Genomic DNA, 10,819 nt, shown 5'->3' with positions numbered 1-10,819 from the left:
CACTTTCACTTTCATGCATTGGAAAAGGAAATGGCAACCCACTCCAGTGTTCTTGCCTGGAGAATCCCAGGGACAGGGGAGCCTAGTGGGCTGCCGTCTCTGGGGTCACACAGAGTCAGACATGACTGAAGTGACTTAGCAGCAGCAGCAGCAGCATTTAATCTGAAGAATGCTTTGGATGGTATAGTCATTTTGACAATATTGATTTTTCCAGTCCAAGAGCATGGTATATCTCTCCGTCTGTTTATGTTGTCTTTGATTTCTTTTATCAGTGCCTTAGAGTTTTCTGAATACAAGTCTTTTGTCTCATTAGGTAAGTTTAGTCCTAGGTATTTTATTATTTTTATTACAAATGGTGAACTTGATTGTTGTCCTTAATTTTTCTTTATGATTTTTCATTGTTAGTATATAGGGATGCAAAGGATCTCTGTGTATTAATTTTATATCTAGTGACTTTACTAAATCCATTTATTAATTCTAGTAGTATTTTGGTGATGATTTTAGGGTTTTCTATATATAGTATCATGTCATCTGCAAACAGTGAGACTTTACTTCTTTTCCAATCTGGATTCCTTTTATTTCTTTTTCTTCTCTGATTGCCATGACTGTATTGAATACCAGTGGTGACAGTGGGCACACTTGTCTTGTTCCTGACCTTAGAGGAAATGCTTTCTTCGTCTTCTTTTTTTTTTTTTTTTCGTGGTTAACAATAATGCTTGCTGTGGGTTTGTCATATATGACCTTTATTATTTTGAGGTAGGTTCCTTCTATTCCAGTTTTCTGGAGAGTTTTTGTCATAAGTGGGTGTTGAATTTGTCAAAAGCTTTCTCTTGGTCTATTGAGGTAATCATATGCTTTTTATCTTTCAATTTGTTCATATACTATTTCAATAAGAGATGCTCAGAAGATTTTGACATGAGAGTCTTCCATTGGATTTCTTTTGATGGAAGAACTCCTATGCTCAGAAAATATTTGAAAACTAAGGATGCATATTGAGATATAATATTTTTTACATTTTATGCTGATTCTTATAATTTCTATATTGTTTGTATAGATTTAAAGACCACAGGGATCAGGGAGAATTTAATCCATAGATTATAATGAAAATGGCTATTATAAGAAAGTGTTTCTAATGAAAATATGCAACACTCCTTTTAAAATTACACTAACTAATACAGAGATGGCCTATACAATTTTAAATTTGAGCAGCCAGTAAAATATAACCCCTAAAAGTCCTCTGCATGTTAGTATCCAGCTGACTGTGGTTAGGGAAATCAATGTTATTAAAAAGAAACAACAGTTGTAGCTATAAATTAAGAACATCATGCTGAAATTTGAGTCTTAAGAGATGATTATAGTCATTCATTCAATCAATTCCTCAATACGTAAAGGAATATTTATTGAGTCTTCCCGTGGAACAAGTGCTCTTCTAAGCTCTTGAGATCAAGAAAGTATGCAACTACTGGCTTTATAGAGTTTAGGTTTTATGGGGAGAGAGAGCAGAACACTGAAAATTGGGGAAGACAGACATTAAACAGACAACCCTTATAATTTCTGGATATGTCATCAGTATAAGCTCCAGTATCAAGGACTGTATATCAAAGGACTGCACAGCCTCCAAGGTGCTTGTAACCCAACACAGATCTTAAAAACATATGCAATGGTGCAACAAACACTAGTGCCTCAGAGACAAAGATAATGAGTATTTTAGGCCTGGACTTTTCTCCCTCATTTGCCATAACCCCACCTTCACTTGCGATTGCATTGCCTATATTTTTCCCTCTCTAGTTTAATTGCTTGCTATTGTTGTTTTTTAGTCACTAAGTTGTTTCTGACATTTTTGTGACCCCGTGGACAGTAGCTCACCAGTTTCCCCTGTCCATGGGATTTCCCAGGCAAGAATACTGAAGTGGGTTGCCATTTTCTTCTCCAGGAGATCTTCCCAACCCAGGGATCGAACCTGAGTCTCCTACATTGGCAGGAGGATTCTTTACCACTGAGACACCTGGGAAGCCCAATTTAATTCCTTACAGTGTGGTTTATAGTTGATGAACTTTCACTAAATACATGAATGAACTGGTTAATATGAAAAAATTTTTCACAGTATATGTCCAGTCTGTATTGATAAGCTAATACTTTCCAAATGATTAATTAATTAGAATAATGTTTTTCTGCCTTTTTCATACAAGCTATCAAGAATCTTATACTCTTATTTTGATTCAACTGCTGGAATTTGCCTGATAAGATTTCCTGTTAAGCTTTTTATTTTCCTTACCCTATTTACTTCTTGACTTTTTTCTTTTGTCCTAAATTGTATGATTTTGGACTTATTCTTCCTGCATTTATTTAAGTAAGCTGAATTGAACAAATTTTGAATGCAGACATGTTCAAATCAATATTATTTAGGAAACTCAGTTCAGTTCACTTCAATCTCTCAGTCGTGTCTGACTCTTTGCCACCCCATGGACTGCAACATGCCAGGCTTCCCTGTCCATCACCAACTCCTGGAGCTTACTCAAACTCATGTCCATCCAGTTGGTGTTGCCATTCAGCCACCTTATCCTCTGTTGTCTCCTTCCCCTCCCACCTTCAATCTTTCCCAGCATTATGGTCTTTTCAAATGAATCAGTTCTTTGCATCAGGTGGCCAAAATATTGGAGTTTCAGCTTCAGCATCAGTCCTTCCAATGAATATTCAGGACTGGTTTCCTTTAGGATGGACTAGTTGTATCTCCTTGCAGTCCAAGGGACTCTCAAGAGTATTCTCCAACACCACAGTTCAAAAGCATCAATTCTTCGGTGCTCACCTTTCTTCATAGTCCATGAAGAAAGGAAACTCAAGTAGTAGAAAATAAAAACACTAAATTAACACATAGTGTTTAATCCCCAAGCATATTTTCTTTTTCTTTGTTAGGAAATAAGTTGTAAATTTTAGTTTTGCAATGTAGAAAAAGGAGCAAAAATTATAATAATTTACTTGTACAAAAAACTTTCTTTTCCTGATTATAAAAATTTTTTAAAAATCATTACTGTGGAAAACATAAAAAAGGAAGAAAATTAATACCATTTCTAAAATTTTTGGTGTATTTCCCTCTGATTATGAAAAGAGAATGATGTATGTTTTGAACTTACATTTTTAGTAACAGTTTGAGACCAGATTACTTTTCATTGAAATATATCACAAGCCTTCTCAAAATCCTGTAAAACTTTCTTAAGCATTACTTTTAGTGACTGCATCTCATCCTCACTCACTGAACACTCTCCTCTCATCATCCATGTAAATTGCTTTATTTTTTAATTGTGTATTCCTAGGATGAAAACTTACATACAGTGATCTATCATAAGTTTTTTGAATTTTATATTTCTTTTGGGATTCTCCTAGAATTATAGGGCCAAAATACAGGGTTTGTTTCTTTGCTTGTTTTTGAAGATTAAGAAGATAGTCCAAAAGAAATATATATATCTCTCTCATTGTCCTATAGCTCTTCATCCTACAAACTGACTCAATTTGTCAAAAACTAAAGCAACTGACCTCAGATATGATCAAATTAATTAAAAGAAACATAGCACCACTATTGTCTTTTTTTTTTTTTTAGAATGCTCTGCTTTCATTAGAGAACTCATCGGTTGTGCCAGCATTAGTCTTTACAACAGCAGTGTGTTGACAAATCATATTTAGCATAAGGTTAGCATCTCTCTACACACTCATTGGCCTTTTTCATGTGTTTTAACACTGTGTGAATTCCATTTATGAATGTCTTCTCTGTTTAGAGAGCTGGAGAATTTAAGTCATTTTAAATGTTCAGTGTTGTACTGCACCATCATTTCTGTAGTTGATCATACCTTTATTGAAGATGGTCACAGGGTGTTACCAACTCATTCATTCACTTATTCATTTTTATTTTAGTCACTTAAATATTTACTTACCTCCCAAATTGTCCTGGGAACTTCATCTATGTACTGGGTATATAATTATGAAAAAAAAAAGTTAATTCTGTTAAAGTGTTTGAAAGCTTTATATAAAAATTACTCAAATGAGCAATTAAAAAAATTAACTATAAAACATAATAAATAATACCCTTTGGAGCATAGGAAAACAGTAATAGAATAATAGAAATAATAATGACTTTGACAATTAAATATCACATCTTTCCCTGGTGGCTCAGAGGTTAAAGCATCTGCCTCCAATGCAGGAGACCCGGGTTCGATCCCTGGGTCGGGAAGATCCCCTGGAGAAGGAAATGGCAACCCACTCCAATATTCTTGCCTGGAGAATCCCATGGATTGAGGAGCCTGGTGGGCTGCAGTCCACAGGGTCACAAAGAGTCAGACACGACTGAGTGACTTTACTTACTTACTTACCTCGTGACTAACAAAGCCAGCAACAGTTCTATTTTGAGACATAAAAAGACTGTCTAGAGTCACCCAGAATCATGAGAATAATGACACTGCCAGTGATACAGTAATATTTTATTCAAGTTTCCTCACTCAGACTGTTGGCAAATAGAAAATACAATGTTGAGAAGACACACAATGAATATAAAGAAATAAATTGTGAAACCTTTTTTTGTAGTGCTCTATAGAATATAACTGCTGGTCTAATTTTCATGATAGTATAGCTGTTTTGAACGCTTCACTTTACAACAGAATTTTAGTTTTTCTGCATTTAATTATTCTGATCATTTGGTCTAAGAAGTTAGACCAGGAGCTATTATGATGAAAATCTGTGATAGACATGGGGATGCACTACCCAGGTCTCCTTTCAAGGAAGAACTTGTTGGCCAGCTACACAGAGAGAAGTCAGGGGATAGCCTTCAGCTTTCTGCAAACTGAGGGTCTGCCTCAGCTGCAAAGACCACTTTACTCAAGGGCAAACCCACCCCCAAAGCAAGGTGCCCCTGGTGAAAATGAGATGACGATATACAGGCCCTGCTATTTCAACCAGAAGTGAGACTTCCTCCAGAGCTCTCTGTTGGTCAAGGCACATTACAGTGTGACTTCTTCCTCTCACTAATCCTGCTCCTTCCCATGCCCTGCACCACTTTCAATCCCCTTTAAACATCTTGCACTGAAAATTCTGTAACAGCTGTGCTTCCAGAGGACTCAGCCTGGGACAGTGACTGACCTAAGTTTTAAATGAACATCTTAACATGACACCGCAGTCTAAGAGGGATGTCTGAGATCCCATGCAGAAGCTGCAGTTTCTGAACTACCAAACAGGCCTTGATATACCATGAAGAATTGCATTGCTAATAAAATACCCATTGCAAAGATATCAAAGAGAGCATAACAGGGATCAAACACAGCTTTCTGAATTTTATAAAAGTTTACTGATATGGATCAGTTCAGTTCAGTTCAGTTCAGTTCATTTCAGTTGCTCAGTCATGTCCGACTCTTTGCAACCCCATGAATTGCAGCACGGCAGGCCTCCCTGTCCGTCACCAACTCCCGGAGTTTACTCAGACTCACATCCATCGAGTCCGTGATGCCATCCAGCCATCTCATCCTCTGTTGTCCAGTTCTCCTCCTGCCTCCAATCCCTCCCAGCATCAGAGTCTTTTCCAATGAGTCAACTCTTTGCATGAGGTGGCCAAAGTACTGCACCTTCAGCTTTAGCATCATTCCTTCCAAAGAAATCCCAGGGCTGATCTCCTTTAGAATGGACTGGTTGGATCTCCTCTCAGTCCAAGGGACTCTCAAGAGTCTTCTCCAACACCACAGTTCAAAGGCATCAATTCTTCAGTGCTCAGCTTTCTTCACAGTCCAACTCTCACATCCAAACCTGACCACTGGAAAAACGATAGCCTTGACTAGATGGACCTTTGTTGGCAAAGTAATGTCTCTGCTTTTGAATATGCTATCTAGGTTGCTCATAACTTTCCTTCCAAGGAGTAAGCGTCTTTTAATTTCGTGACTGCAATCACCATCTGCAGTGATTTTGGAGCCCCCCAAAATAAAGTCTGACACTGTTTCCCCATCTATTTCCCATGAAGTGATTGGACCAGATGCCATGATCTTCGTTTTCCGAATGTTGAGCTTTAAGCCAACTTTTTCACTCTCCTCTTTCACTTTCATCAAGAGGCTTTTTAGTTCCTCTTCACTTTCTGCCATATAATTCCATAAAATGGCACATGTAAAATGTTACTCTGAGTCCTGAATATGAGAAGTTATTTCAGTCACTTGGTAAAAATTTCTAGGTTTCAGACCCTGCCTTGAGTAGGCACTGAGGATCCAAAATAAATGTTAGGCCATGCAAGGAAAGAATCCATACACACGTAATAAGACTAAAGTTTTTGTGGGTGCCCAGTTTGTGTTTGTTAGAATAGAATAGCAAATAAATAAATAGGCAGCAAACAAACAAACCTCAATAGCAGAGAATTGTGAAGGAGAAATTAATGTCCTCTAAGGCTTCATGCTTCTCTGCTCAAGGATATAGCTAGAAAGCACTACCCAGCAGAAGTCACAAAGGGAAAATAAGAATGATGCACGGTGTCATCTCTGCAGGTTACTAAGGACAGACTTCACTTTTTTTTTTAATTTACACAATTCTTTCTCCCATGAGACTTGTTCTCCTCAAGCATAAGCACATTACAAACTAATCATTTACATAAAACACTCTGGAGTCTTGCTGACACAGGAGAGGATTTGTGTACATTTTCAAATTATTCTTTTTTATTCCTGATAGGGACACACTACTAGGCCGGAGTTGTGTCTTAACAATAAAGCCAAAATCCATTCACAGGCATAAAAGTGTGAATGCTAGATCCAAATAAGACATGAGAGTGTTTGGGGGAATCTGTAGACTGGCAAAGATTTAGAATATGCAGCCACTGTCCAGGACCAGCTCCAATAAATGGCAGAGCCCAGTACAAATTGAAAACTCTCCTTATTCAGAAATGGTTAGAATTTCAATACAGCAACCAGATAACATTAAACCAAATGTGGAGTCCTCCTGAGTCTGGGCCCAGTATAGTACATAGGTAGGAAGCCTATAAAGCAGCTTTGCCACTAACCTCACTCAGTGGTGGAGAGGCCAGGCGCATTTTGTCTACTTGATATGACTAACACAGAACGAGCACTCAACATATGTCTGCTAAGTGAATAAAGTAAGATGCTGACTAGGATTTATGTTTTACCCATCACACACAGCCAGTTAATGAAAGGGGATCTCTTTAGATAGCATTATTCTTCTTGCCTCCTGAATGGTGCTTTAGACAATACTGGTGGTCCTCCAGCTTCCCTGGTTTCAGTCTGCTCTGGTATGATCTAGCTTTGTTTTGTAACCAATTCATTTTAAAAAAGTGTATATATATATTTTAAGTGTTTTGCCTTTAATTATCTTAGTATCCTTGTGAAAGAGAGCATGTTTACGTAAAGTGGGTATGTGACTTGTATAGAATTTATGAGAAACCAGAGAGTGATATCCAGTGTTTAATTCTACATTTTGATTCAACAATTAACATTTGATGTTCTGGTTTTTACTAATGAGATATCTTGGAGATATTGCTTCCCAGGTGGTGCAGTGGTAAAGAATCATAAAGAATCTGCCTGCCAGTGCAGGAGATGCAGTTTTCATCCCTAAGTCAGGAAGATCCCCTGGAGGAGGGCATGACAACCCACTCCAGTATTCTCACCTGGAAAATCCCCACGGATAGAGGAGCCTGGCAGGCTACAGTCCATGGGGTCACGAGTCAGACACGACTGAGCAACTAAGCACAGGACAGCACATATATATACATACACACACACACACACACACACACACACACACACACACATATATATACATATACACACACATATATAATTATCATAAATTCTTTTGGCCAGTTTATGAAAATACATGCACTACAAATAAAGTAGAAGTATGAACTGAACAATGTGGATGGAAACATAAGTCTGGAGCAAAAGGTACTATGCAAGCATAGTCTATAATAGTCAGTATGCATACTTGACAGAGATTCCTAAAAAGCAAAATGAAGACATGATTAGCTACAAAATTCTCATTGATTATAGGAACAAAGTTGTAATAAATAGATTGAAAAAGCAGGACTTGTAAATTCAATTATAAGCAATGTGTTTTCTTTTGCTTTTTGTTTTCCTTTGGGGCCATTTCTTTCTTTTCCTCTGAATGGAATTTTGGTCAAGTCTCATTAATTTTGAATCACTACCAGGTGATAAAAAGTCCTCTAGTCAGTAATTTAAATGTCTAATCGAGCTATTTAAATGCCTAAAGGAATCAATATGTTAGATTTTATCAAAGTTTACTCCTTTTACCAGCTTGCACAAGCCATAGGTCAGCCCCCAGCAGAGAGAGGGCATGGTGGCTTCTGCTCTCTTTCTCTGCCTTGTGTGTGTGTGTGTGTGTGTGTGTGTGTGTGTATCTTTGTGTGTTTTCTATTCTCTATCATGCTAATAATGGTTATCAATTTTTCCAGACAGTTTTACCTTTAAACAGCAATGTGAGCTCTTACCCTGGATTCCATGCTTTAGGATATCTCCTATTGACTATCTTCTAGTCTTGCCCAGCTACATGGGATGAAGAGATTATGCAAAATAAAGAGGAATACTTTTTATGAATCAGTATTCTCTAGTCTCACTATGCTAGAAATATGCCAGACCCTGCTACTCTTTGTCCAAATGTTGCCAACCCTGAATCTTTGGTCTGTTCAGGGCACTTCCCTAGGGGTTGCCTTCCTAAGAGGGCTGATCTGCTGGAGTGATCACACCTTGGATTGGGGTTTGGCCAAGAGCCAGTTGTCTGTGGTAATGAGGATGAAATGTGGGCATATGGTTTCAGGTATTTGTGTGCATGTTTGTGAGATTTCTCACAGTGCTGAAAGAAGCTGGGGCAAAAAGAGAAGAGAGACAGGCTACAGGCTTTCCCAAAATTTCCGGAGACCAATGGCGGGTTTTCTACATGCTGCCAGTTTCTAGCACTGGACCAAAATGATGTTAAGAATTTCAAATTTAATTCTGGTCTCTTGGATATTTAGGGATGTATATTTTTGAGGTAAAAATAACAGAGCATATTTTATCTAAGAGTGTTTTATTTTAATTCATAGAACTATTTAAACATATGATGTTTCTTGGGTCCCTCAAATATTATAGGTGAATCTAGCGCCAAGATCAGGTGAGGTGCAGATGCTTGACAAAAGAAGAGAAGGATGAAGAATGTCTTACTTGACTAAAGCTGTAATTATGTGTCAAGCTCTCTAAGACTCCCAAGTTTTTCCAGCAATGATTCATTTTCTTGTGGGACATTTTGTGGGATTTCAAAACCCTTACCTTACTAGAGAAAAGCAACATCTATAATGGTCAGTATATTTATTCTTTTAAGAAACATCTGGGATATCTTGCTCCTTGCCTCTCTATGTGATATTCTGTGTCAGTCTCTAAGACAGCCCCATACCATGTTTCTATTTTATGTAGTATAGCTATGGTCCAGCGGAAACTTCCATAAATACTTCCTTTTAACAACATCTGGCCTAACATGGCCATCTCTCTGTTTATCTGTTGTGAGAATGATTAGGCTTCCAGTCTCTCATCTTTGAGACTTCCTAAGCTTGGTTGAATATCAGTTGATTTTTGCTTACACATATCAGGGGAAACATTATACTTTCTCCAAAAGGTCTTCTTAAAGTTTTTCTATTTTGAATAGAGATGAGAGGGGAGGAAACCACTAATGGGATGGGGTCACACACAACCAACTTTTTTCAAGGAATCATCCTTTAACATCCTAACTGATATATATCCTTATTGTGATGATGAGGTAAGAATTGCAGGACAAGTTTTCTATAAACTTCATTTGCAAGTGATATTGTGCTTAGTGGTCTTGTACTTCAAGTTAGTCTATGACATAAATCACTTTGGCGCTTCACTTGAAATGAAAATTAAATGGTTGCACTTGAACATTCTTTTAAAACGCATATGATTTAATTTTCAGGAGGAACAAAGCTTTATTTCCTGATACATAGATATAAAGATATTTATAAATAAAGTCTTTATATAAAGGATCTTACTTATAATAAATAACTATGATAATAATAGCAACGAAAATTTCACTAAGTACATGATGCAAAGTACAAGTCAGAAGGAATTCTGAGACTGCCAAATATGTAACTTAAAGTATATAAAGAAGGGTTATTTTATCAGGGATGGTTCTGAGGATTCAGTAAAATATTGTGAATTCTTTGCAAATTTATGCATATTTTTATAAAGAAAAGATCCTTTGCTTATTGTTATTCTCATAAATTCAGTCACATGAAAGTAGTTTAAAAAATTGACTGAGAGGGTAACAAGATTGGTATAGCTTATACAAATTATGGAACTTCACCAAAATTTTCCCCAGATACGATGGTCATCAATAAAAATGGTTGAAATATCAATAGATATCAGATTGATTAGGACTTAATTTTTGTCTCTTTTTCTAAAGCAATTTTGCTCTTCAGACGTTTAATTCAGTTCAGTCGCTCAGTCGTGTCCGACTCTTTGAGACCCCATGAACTGCAGCACGCCAGGCCTCCCTGTCCATCACCATCTCACGGAGTTCACTCAGACTCACGTCCATCGAGTTGGTGATGCCATCCAGCCATCTCATCCTCGGTCGTCCCCTTCTCCTCCTGCCCCCAATCTCTCCCAGCATCAGAGTCTTTTCCAATGAGTCAACTCTTCACATGAGGGGGCCAAAGTACTGGAGCTTTAGCATCATTCCTTCCAAAGAAATCCCAGGGCTGATCTCCTTCAGAATGGACTGGTTGGATCTCCTTGCAGCCCAAGGGACTCTCAAGAGTCTTCTCCAACACCACAGTTCAAAAGCA

The 10,819-nt window shown here is 37.6% G+C and overlaps 1 non-coding gene across 1 annotated transcript; it reads left to right on the top strand.

The window, feature by feature from the left end:
• Window positions 1–4,150: 4,150 nt before the first annotated feature.
• TRNAW-CCA (transfer RNA tryptophan (anticodon CCA)) lies at window positions 4,151–4,222 on the top strand. Its single transcript has one exon. It is a non-coding gene; the product is annotated as a tRNA-Trp (tRNA).
• Window positions 4,223–10,819: the final 6,597 nt, after the last annotated feature.

Source organism: Budorcas taxicolor, chromosome 8 (assembly GCF_023091745.1).
Source record: "Budorcas taxicolor isolate Tak-1 chromosome 8, Takin1.1, whole genome shotgun sequence".
Lineage (NCBI taxonomy): Eukaryota > Metazoa > Chordata > Mammalia > Artiodactyla > Bovidae > Budorcas > Budorcas taxicolor.
This window is presented reverse-complemented; position numbering and strand designations above follow the sequence as displayed.